Source organism: Octopus sinensis, unplaced genomic scaffold, assembly GCF_006345805.1.
Source record: "Octopus sinensis unplaced genomic scaffold, ASM634580v1 Contig18230, whole genome shotgun sequence".
NCBI classification, from domain to species: Eukaryota; Metazoa; Mollusca; class Cephalopoda; order Octopoda; family Octopodidae; genus Octopus; species Octopus sinensis.
The window spans coordinates 2,376-11,845 of NW_021835661.1; the positions used below are offsets into that span (position 1 = coordinate 2,376).

Below are 9,470 nucleotides of genomic sequence, written 5' to 3' on the forward strand. Positions count from 1 at the left end.
AAAATAATTTTTCTTTCGTTCGGCTTAACAGCCCTTATATGTATATATATATATATATATATTAATAGTTATCGCCAAGCTAATATGGTAGTCCATAAATATAAGACTAAAGCTGTCGTTGATTAGCTCCAAGAGGCCATCGCCTCCAGCTAGCTATATGACACACGAACCTGTGTCCATTATAACCTTCGAACAGGGGAGGTCAGCCGCTTCCCCTTGCTGGTCAGACATCTGCAGATATGTTTCTGGGTATTTGCCCTTTATCAATGCAGAATAGCCAGACCTAGCAGGCGTCGCTACTAACCGTCTGTTCGAAGGATTATTTACCTAATTTCAGTGGAATACATCCACTGGTTTTCAAAAATAGAAATATTAAAATTTCTAAGTCTCTCTAAGGGAGACTACGGCAGCGGTACTGGATATTAATAGTTATCGCCAAGCTAATATAGCAGTCCATAAATATAAGACTAAAGCTGCCGTTGATTAGCTCCAAGAGGCCATCGCCTCCTTAGAAATTTTAATATTTCTATTTTTGAAAACCAGTGGATGAATTCCATTGAAATTAGATAAATAATCCTTCGAACAGACGGTTAGTAGCGACGCCTGCTGGGTCTGGCTACTCTGCATTGATAAAGGGCAAATACCCTGAAACATGTCTGCAGATGTCTGACCAGCAAGGGGAAGCGGCTGACCTCCCCTGTTCGAAGGTTATAATGGACACAGGTTCGTGTGTCATATAGCTAGCTGGAGGCGATGGCCTCTTGGAGCTAATCAACGGCAGCTTTAGTCTTATATTTATGGACTGCCATATTAGCTTGGCGATAACTATTAATATCCAGTATCGCTGCCGTAGTCTCCCTTAGAGAGACTTAGAAATTTTAATATTTATATATATATATATATATTATTTACTTATTTATTAGGGAATAAAAATCCCGGCATTACAGGGGTTCAAATTATTCTCAATGAGGAAATATACATGTTATTTAGAGATAGTAGTCCCCTTCATCCCACCATATAAAAGAATTTTAATTTAATACTTACTACTCATTTCTCTGCTATACGTGTTTCTTGAGGTTCTTTTACGGTTCCTTAAGCACGCAGTGTTTTACAGGAACCTTTCTTAAAATGTAACCCCAATTATCAGGCCTCTAAATAACATTATCATAGTTCGATACCAAATACTATATTTTAATTTTAACAGATAAGTATGTGTAAACAGGTTCACTGGACCTTACTGTGCAAGCCATAATTCAAATCAAATAAAATTAATAAAAATGAAAATATTAAAAAAAATGTTTAATTTACAAAACTAAATTCTCACGTAACTTATGAATGTAAACATTCATATAAAATTAATAATATGTAGGGATAAAAATAAAATATATACTTGTGATGATATAATAATGAAAGCAATGCCAAATTCATCAAGCACAAATCACACACACGCACACACACACATACATACACACACAAACGCTCACAAACACACACATATTTACATATATATGTATGTATGTATACATAGGTATAAGTTAGAGGTGTTTAAAACCTCTAAGAGATAGTTAAATCCAAAGGCGCTCCTAGTGATTACCTGCGTAGGTATAGTCCTTGGTAAAAGGTATACGGTGATAGGTAATTCGGCGGGTAAAACGTAGTTTAAATTATATGCAAGAAGAAAATGGAGCCCCATTTTCAGCAAGAGCTAGAGTTAACCCCCTTCCTTTACACCGCTGTTGAAAAGTTTAGCCAGAATAAACACGTGGAAAATATGCGCTTACTTAAACTTGGACTACAGATCAAAATAACCTCCATCTTACATCCACTTGACACACACCTATGATATCATGGCGTTTGAATGTTAATATTAAGTTAAAGCTGTCTTGAAACAGCTCTTGAGATAAAACTTTACATGAGTCTTATTTTCTGCTTTGTTTTATTTTGTCTCTCCTCCTAAAACTAGAAACCCTTAAGTCTTATTCTAGCATAATTACACCACCAATGGAGACAATGGTGCAATATCAATATCAATATATGTAATAACAGAAACATCAAAATCATCATAACCGTTGAACCTTTTCACAAGTTCAACAATACAAGAATGAAGAATAACTCAGAATAAGAAGAATCCAGAATATATAAACCATTCACAGACAACAAGTATATCAATCACATATTCCCATCATCAGCTGCCGAACAGATACCATTATGGTTTCAACAGCTGGGTAGCACCATTCAGTCAAGTGATGTCAGCAGCTTAAGAATTCATAGAGAGGTAGCAAGAGCGAAACATTAGTGTAATTTACACCAGCAATATATTACAAATACTAACATCGAATATAAACAAAATCGTATTAAACCTTAAAAGTGATATATTATATCAATGAATATATATTTGATATATGTATATATAATATATATATATGTACGTATTATGTATGTATGTATCTATGTTTGTATATATGTATGTATGTAAGTATGCATACATACATACATACATACTATATATATTTACATATATATAGATATACATATATACATATATATTATATACATATATATTTACATAATATATATATACATATATACATATATATATATATACAATATATATATAACATACATATATACATATATATATATATATACTATATATATATATATATAATATATATATATATATATATATATATATATATATATATATATATATATATAACTTGGAAAAAGATGCGTGGCTTTCGATCATATAATAATATAAATAATATATAAATATATGCATATATACATACACATATGTACATACCTACATATATATGATAGTACAATGCATATATGGGTACAGGACATAAAAAAACGTTGAACACAATGAGAAACGAAACATAAAAACAAAAACATAGAAACGAACTATTTTTCGAACAACGAAAAAAATCAAACAGAGAAACGAGACATACAACATAAAGAATATTCCCTTTCTTAAGTTTTCCCTATTTCATCTACTCCGCGTTCCGATGGCAAAGACAAGACGCGACTTTTTTCTGAAAGTTATGAGGAAATAAAGTTGGCGATAAGGGCACAATTGAGTAGGTATGCTGTAGTAGTCGACATGGCGAGATTTCAGTAGTAAATGGCTTTTAAGTTTTAATATTAGCTTACTTATGACATTATCGAATGTCAAACTTTGTGTTACTCATGTAAAATGTCTGTTGATAATAACACTTTTGCTTTTGATATCTGGAATAAAGACAGACCAGTCACAAAGCATGCGAAAAGTGCTTGTCGCGTAATACTTTTTGCCTACTTTATCATGATAAATGGTTAAACAATTGAACGAGAAGTACAAAATGATGTTACGTCAACTAGGGCGAACAAGCAGCAAATAGAGCGGAAACAAGAGTGCTTGAAAATTATTATCTAAACTCTGTTGTTCACTCCCCTACAAAACAGCTCAACGAGGTCATATAGCTGACCGCAATGATTTAGGTGAAGTTTTCGATATTAACTGTGCTAACTTTCTAGATATTCCATCACTAAGAGAAAAAAAAATCAGAAAAATCAGGTAAATGCCCAAATGCAGTGGCTTGCACATGTTTAAAACGAAATTTTTGATATCACGACCGAGGTTCGTTCAGACAGTTTCCTAGTTTGCTGTAGCCATTTTCATTTTTTCTTTACTTTTCTCTTTCTTGTTTTTTTTTTTTTTGCTGTTATAACATCCACAGTCTTTCTCTGGGGGTATTTGCTGAAGCTGTCTGTTTGACAGTATCATTTTTCGCTCAACCAATCCAATTAAGAAGTCAACATCGCATATGATATTCAGGCGAGCTGGCAGAAACGTTAGCACGCCGGGCAAAATGCTTAGCGGTATTTCGTCTGTCTTTACGTTCTGAGTTCAAATTCCAGGTGCAGTTAATATGCGGTGTTTATAGAGGTTTGGCAGCAAGAATAAAAGAATGTCTTCTGCTTGCCATTTATATACATTGATATAGGTACTTTCTGAATCCAAGACACAACTAAAAAATACTGAATCATGTCGCAATACCCTAGGAACTATTCAGAGCTTCTACAACTTTCTCCAGGTCAGTTCCAAACGACATACTCCCCCCCATCTCTCTCTCTTTCCTTCTTTCTCTCTCTCTCTCTCTCTCTCATCTCTCTCTCTCTCTCTCTCTCTCTTCTCTGACTCTCTGAAAGCATCACTTGTGACAGAGAACAAATCTCATAGACACTAAAATTTCAAAGTGTAACGGGATGGTCTTGTATGCATGTGTGTGTGTGTGTTTGTGTGGATAGGTCGATACATAGACAGATAATAAGTAGACTGACAGATATGAAGACGCCATGATAAAGCAAACCTCAAACTTCAAAGTATTTCTACGGCCATTGTTCCATCAAAACCTTTAAACGGGTCACCCAATTTTCTTCCCAGGTTCATCGTTTCTCTGTTGAAGTTACTGTTAGTCATAAGTCCTTTTATTCCAGTAGCTTTTTTCCTCAAACTGCTGCTCTCTAGAACTCATAACCATCGTATTTTTTTTTTTTTTACTTCTGGTCTGATATTCAGTCCTCTAAGTTTCCTATTAATCGACATCTTTTGAATTTGTAGACTCACTCTTTTTTTTTTTTCCTTCTCGTTCCTTACACCATTGTGACTTCATGCCTGTTTAGAACATATTCGTTCCAAGAAAGAGAAACAGATATAGGAAGCAGTGGCGAGCTGGCAGAACCGTTAGCACGCCGGGCGAAATGCGTAGCCGTATTTCGTCTGCCGTTACGTTCTGAGTTCAAATTCCGCCGAGGTCGACTTTGCCTTTCATCCTTTCGGGATCGATAAATTAAGTATCAGTTACGCACTGGGGTCGACTTAATCCGTTTGTCTGTTCTTGTTTGTCCCCTCTATGTTTAGCCCCTTGTGGGTAATAAAGAAACAGATATCGGAAGCAGTGCTTTATTGAATACTATATACGACTTTGGCATTTGAATTGCTGAATTGGATTGGTTGAGCTAAAATGATAGTCAAACACACACAATCACAGAAGATGCTTCCAGAGAAAGACTGTAGATATTATAACTATAAAGACAGTCATAGCAACCAAAAAAAAAAATCTTTTATCTTTTACTTGTTTCAGTCATTGGACTGCGGCCATGCTGGGGCACCGCCTTGAAGGGTTTAGTCGAACAAATCCACTCCAGTACTCGTTTTTTCTCTAAGCCTCGTATTTATTCTATAGGTTACTTTTTACCGAACCGCTCAGTTACGGAAACGTAAACGAACCAACATTAGTTGTTAAGCGGTGATGGACATGCGCGCGCACGCACGCACACACGCACACATACACAAACACACACACACACATATGTATGCTTATATATGTCACATCGCTCTTGGGCGCTACTGGTAACTAGTAACCCAATACAACCTGTTGCATGATTGGATTGTCGGCGACTAAACTGGATCTCATCAAGCTTGCTTGTTGAGGAGGGTAATTGTTAGACACCCTGCAGGACGAAAAATAAGACCTGTCAATAGGCGGAAGAGCTCATGTGCAGTCAACGGCCATCCAACAATGTGTGTATGTATGCGTGGGGACGTGGAAATACCTGGGTTGGTGTCCAGGTGCACATCTGGCCCACAGGGATTGGGAAGCCCCTCTATTGTTATCACACCATCTCCCTAGGAGAAGGAAACTCTGAGAGAAAACCTGCGACACTGACAATATTCGATGATGTAGACAAGTTCTTCTTTTTGAGTTTATGTTGTCCATATTCAGAGAGTGGGACTGGATTTGTGCAAATCCTTTCCCCACTACATAAATCATCACGCACAGGCATCGCTTGAAAAAACTAAGATCTATCACAAAAACGGTTGGATGTAGCCTTCGTATGTATGGGTCTTTCGATCAAACACGAGTTTGCAGCCATCATATATATATATATATATATATATATATATATATATATATATATATATATATATATATATATATATATATATATATATATATATATATATATAATATATATATATATATATATATATATATATATATATATATGGGTGTGTCAGTTTTAATAACTTTCTAAAGATCTAATTTCGTAGTGAAATCATAGTGCCCTATTTACTCCTAGACTTAAGATATACATACCAAAATGGATTAAAATAACTCTAACCTGCATCAATTTCATCCTAAATTTCCAATATAGTGTTGTTTTGAAACAATAACTGAAAATTCATAAGAAAAACAGATTAGACTCAAAATATTACTCATATTATCTTTTAATTGGTTAAATGCATTTTTACTCTTTTCAGATATTCACAAGATGTTAACGATCAAGACTAGATGCCAGATGTCATTGCACTTGGGATTGTTAATAGGTACAGGGAAAGAGCTTCCTGTATCAGAGCTTCCAACAGTGAGAGACATTTTAAATACTTGGGTTACTACTTTGGGAACAAAATTCCAAGGACAGAAGGAACTGTACAGATAAGGAATTCATACATGATATAATATCCCATCTTCTGGGTGAAGTCATGCAAAGAGTAGAACAGCATGAACATGATGTTTACCAGTTGTTTGATAGTTCTTCTGAAGAAAATGAAGCAATGTCAGATGAAAATTCTAAAGAATCTTCTGAAGCCATACCAAAGAGAGGAAAATACAAGAGACATTTCGACTATTGCATTAGCTAATATTCATCACCATACTGGACTCCGTGAGGCTGCTGAAATTGCAACCGCGGCTTGGATAGATGCAGGCCTCATCAGTCAAGAGGATTCATCCTTGGTTATAGATCATAAAAAACCTAGAAGAGCGAAAGAAAAAGTAATGAGGGAGATATCTGATCAGCAAGAAAAATAATTAAAAGGAGGGCTCTCCTGTCGTTTGTTTGATCGAAGAATAGATGAAACCAAAGTTATGGTTGAAGTAGATGGAATTTCCAGAAAATTTCCAGGTCTAAGCAAAGAGCACTACACTGTCTGCTCTGAGCCTGATGGTCAGTTTTTGTTTCATTTTACACCTGATGTCGAAGTGGAAGGGGAAAAACATGCAGAGGTAGGTAATTGCTGATAATATTTCATGCTGGATTTAAGAGAGAGGTCTTGAAATTTCATGAAACTTGAAACAGAAAGATGCTGGTGAAAACCAATTATGTTCAAAATTCTCGAAACATAAATTTCAAACTCATATTGATGTAGTTAAGAGTTATTCAAAATTGTTTTTCTTACCAGAATTTTTTTGTATATGCTAAAAGGCAACAATAAATTACTACCAACATTAAAGATTATGAATTTTCCTATTTACTCTCCAAAATTGACACACCTTCATATATATATATAATATATATATTATATATATATATATATATATATCAGGCAGTGGAACTGAACCCGGAACAATATGGTTGGGCTGAAAAGCTAGGTGAACGTATCAATGAAATCGTCTAAGAGTTCCAAAAGGAAAAGAAAAAATACCTATTCCATTAATAGCACGCCCTACTCGGTGACTCAACGACGGAAGAGCCACTGGGTCAAACTAAACTACCAAAAGTTTCCTATTGCAATTATTTCAGTCATTTCTGTTACGACAAGGTCATTGAGGATATGAAACGACGATTTAATGGTGACAACATAGACCTGCTTTGTACACTCGGCTACATTACCCTAAATCTTAATAGATTAAATGACTCAGACGAGTGCAGTTAAACTGTTTCACGACAAATGGTGTTGAACCAGATCTTCTAAAACCAGAAATGGTAATCTATACAAAGTTTGTTTTTGACCATATCTACCCATCACTTTCACAGGCAACTGCAATTGGTGATACTGAAACAGTTTATAAGAATAATATTCGTGGCATACTACCAATCTTCATGAAAATCGAGCATTCTTGCTACATCATGTCATGTAGAGAATCCCTTCAGATGAATGGAGATTATCAGAGGAGTAAAGTGGGTCGAACATAACTAAAACGGTGGAACTGTTGGTTACAAATTTTGGCACAAGGCCAGCAATTTCGAAGGAGACGTTAAGTCGATTACATTGTTCAGCTGGTACTTATTTTACCGACCCCGAAAGGCTGAAAGTCGACCTCGGCAGCATTTGAACTCAGAACGTGAAGTCGGAAGAAATACCGTTAAACACTTTTCCCGGCACAGTAATGAACCTGCCAGCTCGCCGCCCTAAGGAAATACTGGTTTCAAATTTTAGCACAAGGTCAGCAAGTTCGTGGATGTGGGGTAAGTCGATTACATCGAATCCCAGTGCTCAACTGGTACTTATTTTATCAATCCCGAAAGGATGACAGACAAAGTCGACCTCGGCGGAATTTGAACTCTGCAGAATTTTAACTCGGCATTTGAACTAAGCATTTGAACTAAGCATTTTGCCCAGAGTGCTAACGATTTTGCCAGCTCGCCTCCTTAAAAGGAAATACTAAATATAAAAAGAAACTTTGCCAAGATGACTTTTGGCAAAAATGTCGATGACATAACCCCCCCACACACACACACACAACATACACGCATATACATATATGTACGTGCTGAAGTACGTATTATGCGTAAATGATTTGTGTATATACACCTTGATACATATAAATTATTTATAAGCATGTGTTCATATGCAAGTATGTGTGTATACATAAATATATACATACATGCATGCGTACATACATACATACATACATACATACATACATACATACATACATACATACATACATACATACGTACGTACGTACGTACGTACGTACATCGTAGACAAGTATAACCATTACTGGAATATGTTCACTTGTGAGAGAATGCCAATCTGTTGAGTGGCCTTTCTTAGGGTGCAGACTAAGATATCAAAGTGCGTAGCAGCAGCGCAGTCTCAGATTGTAGAAATCACTTGAACTTTGTAGGGTTTCATCAAATCTGTTTTCTTTTTTTGTGCGGCGTGAACGAGATAGCTGAAATATTGTCTGGCCATGAAGTGAAGGGCAAGTCTTTGGAATATGGTGGTCGTTATGCCAAGGATGTGCTTTTGTGTCATATTTGGAGTGATTGTGAGGGCCCTAGCTGAGTGTCGCTCATGTTTAGAGGTGGATGTAGTGTGGTGGTGCTTTCTTCATATGAATAGTGCACCCCTTTTCTTTGGGGGTTTGCTAAAAGACACAGAGTTGGCGTAGGTTCGAAGCGTCAAAGACTTTTCCATTTTTCCCGAACGTCAAATTAATACACCTGCTTGTTGTTCCCTTACCTGTTTGTCTTTGTTTTTTTGTCTACATTTATGTGCGCGCGCGTGTGTGTACAGTGGTGAGCACGATTCCGCTAATCGGCTAACAGTTAATTAGCCCGAAGCTAACTATTCTTTTAGTGGATTAGCGTTTTTGCTAATTTTGCGAACCGTTAGCAGACCAATTAGTTTCTGCTAACTTTAAGTCTGCTAACAAAATTTCTATGTTTGTTTCTGTCTGTTGTGGGCGTGT

The 9,470-nt window shown here is 36.0% G+C and overlaps 1 long non-coding RNA gene across 1 annotated transcript; it reads left to right on the forward strand.

The window, feature by feature from the left end:
* Window positions 1-1,032: 1,032 nt before the first annotated feature.
* On the forward strand, window positions 1,033-8,640 carry LOC118761870. Its single transcript, XR_004997698.1, has 3 exons — window positions 1,033-1,212; window positions 3,633-3,635; window positions 8,629-8,640. It is a non-coding gene; the product is annotated as an uncharacterized LOC118761870 (long non-coding RNA).
* Window positions 8,641-9,470: the final 830 nt, after the last annotated feature.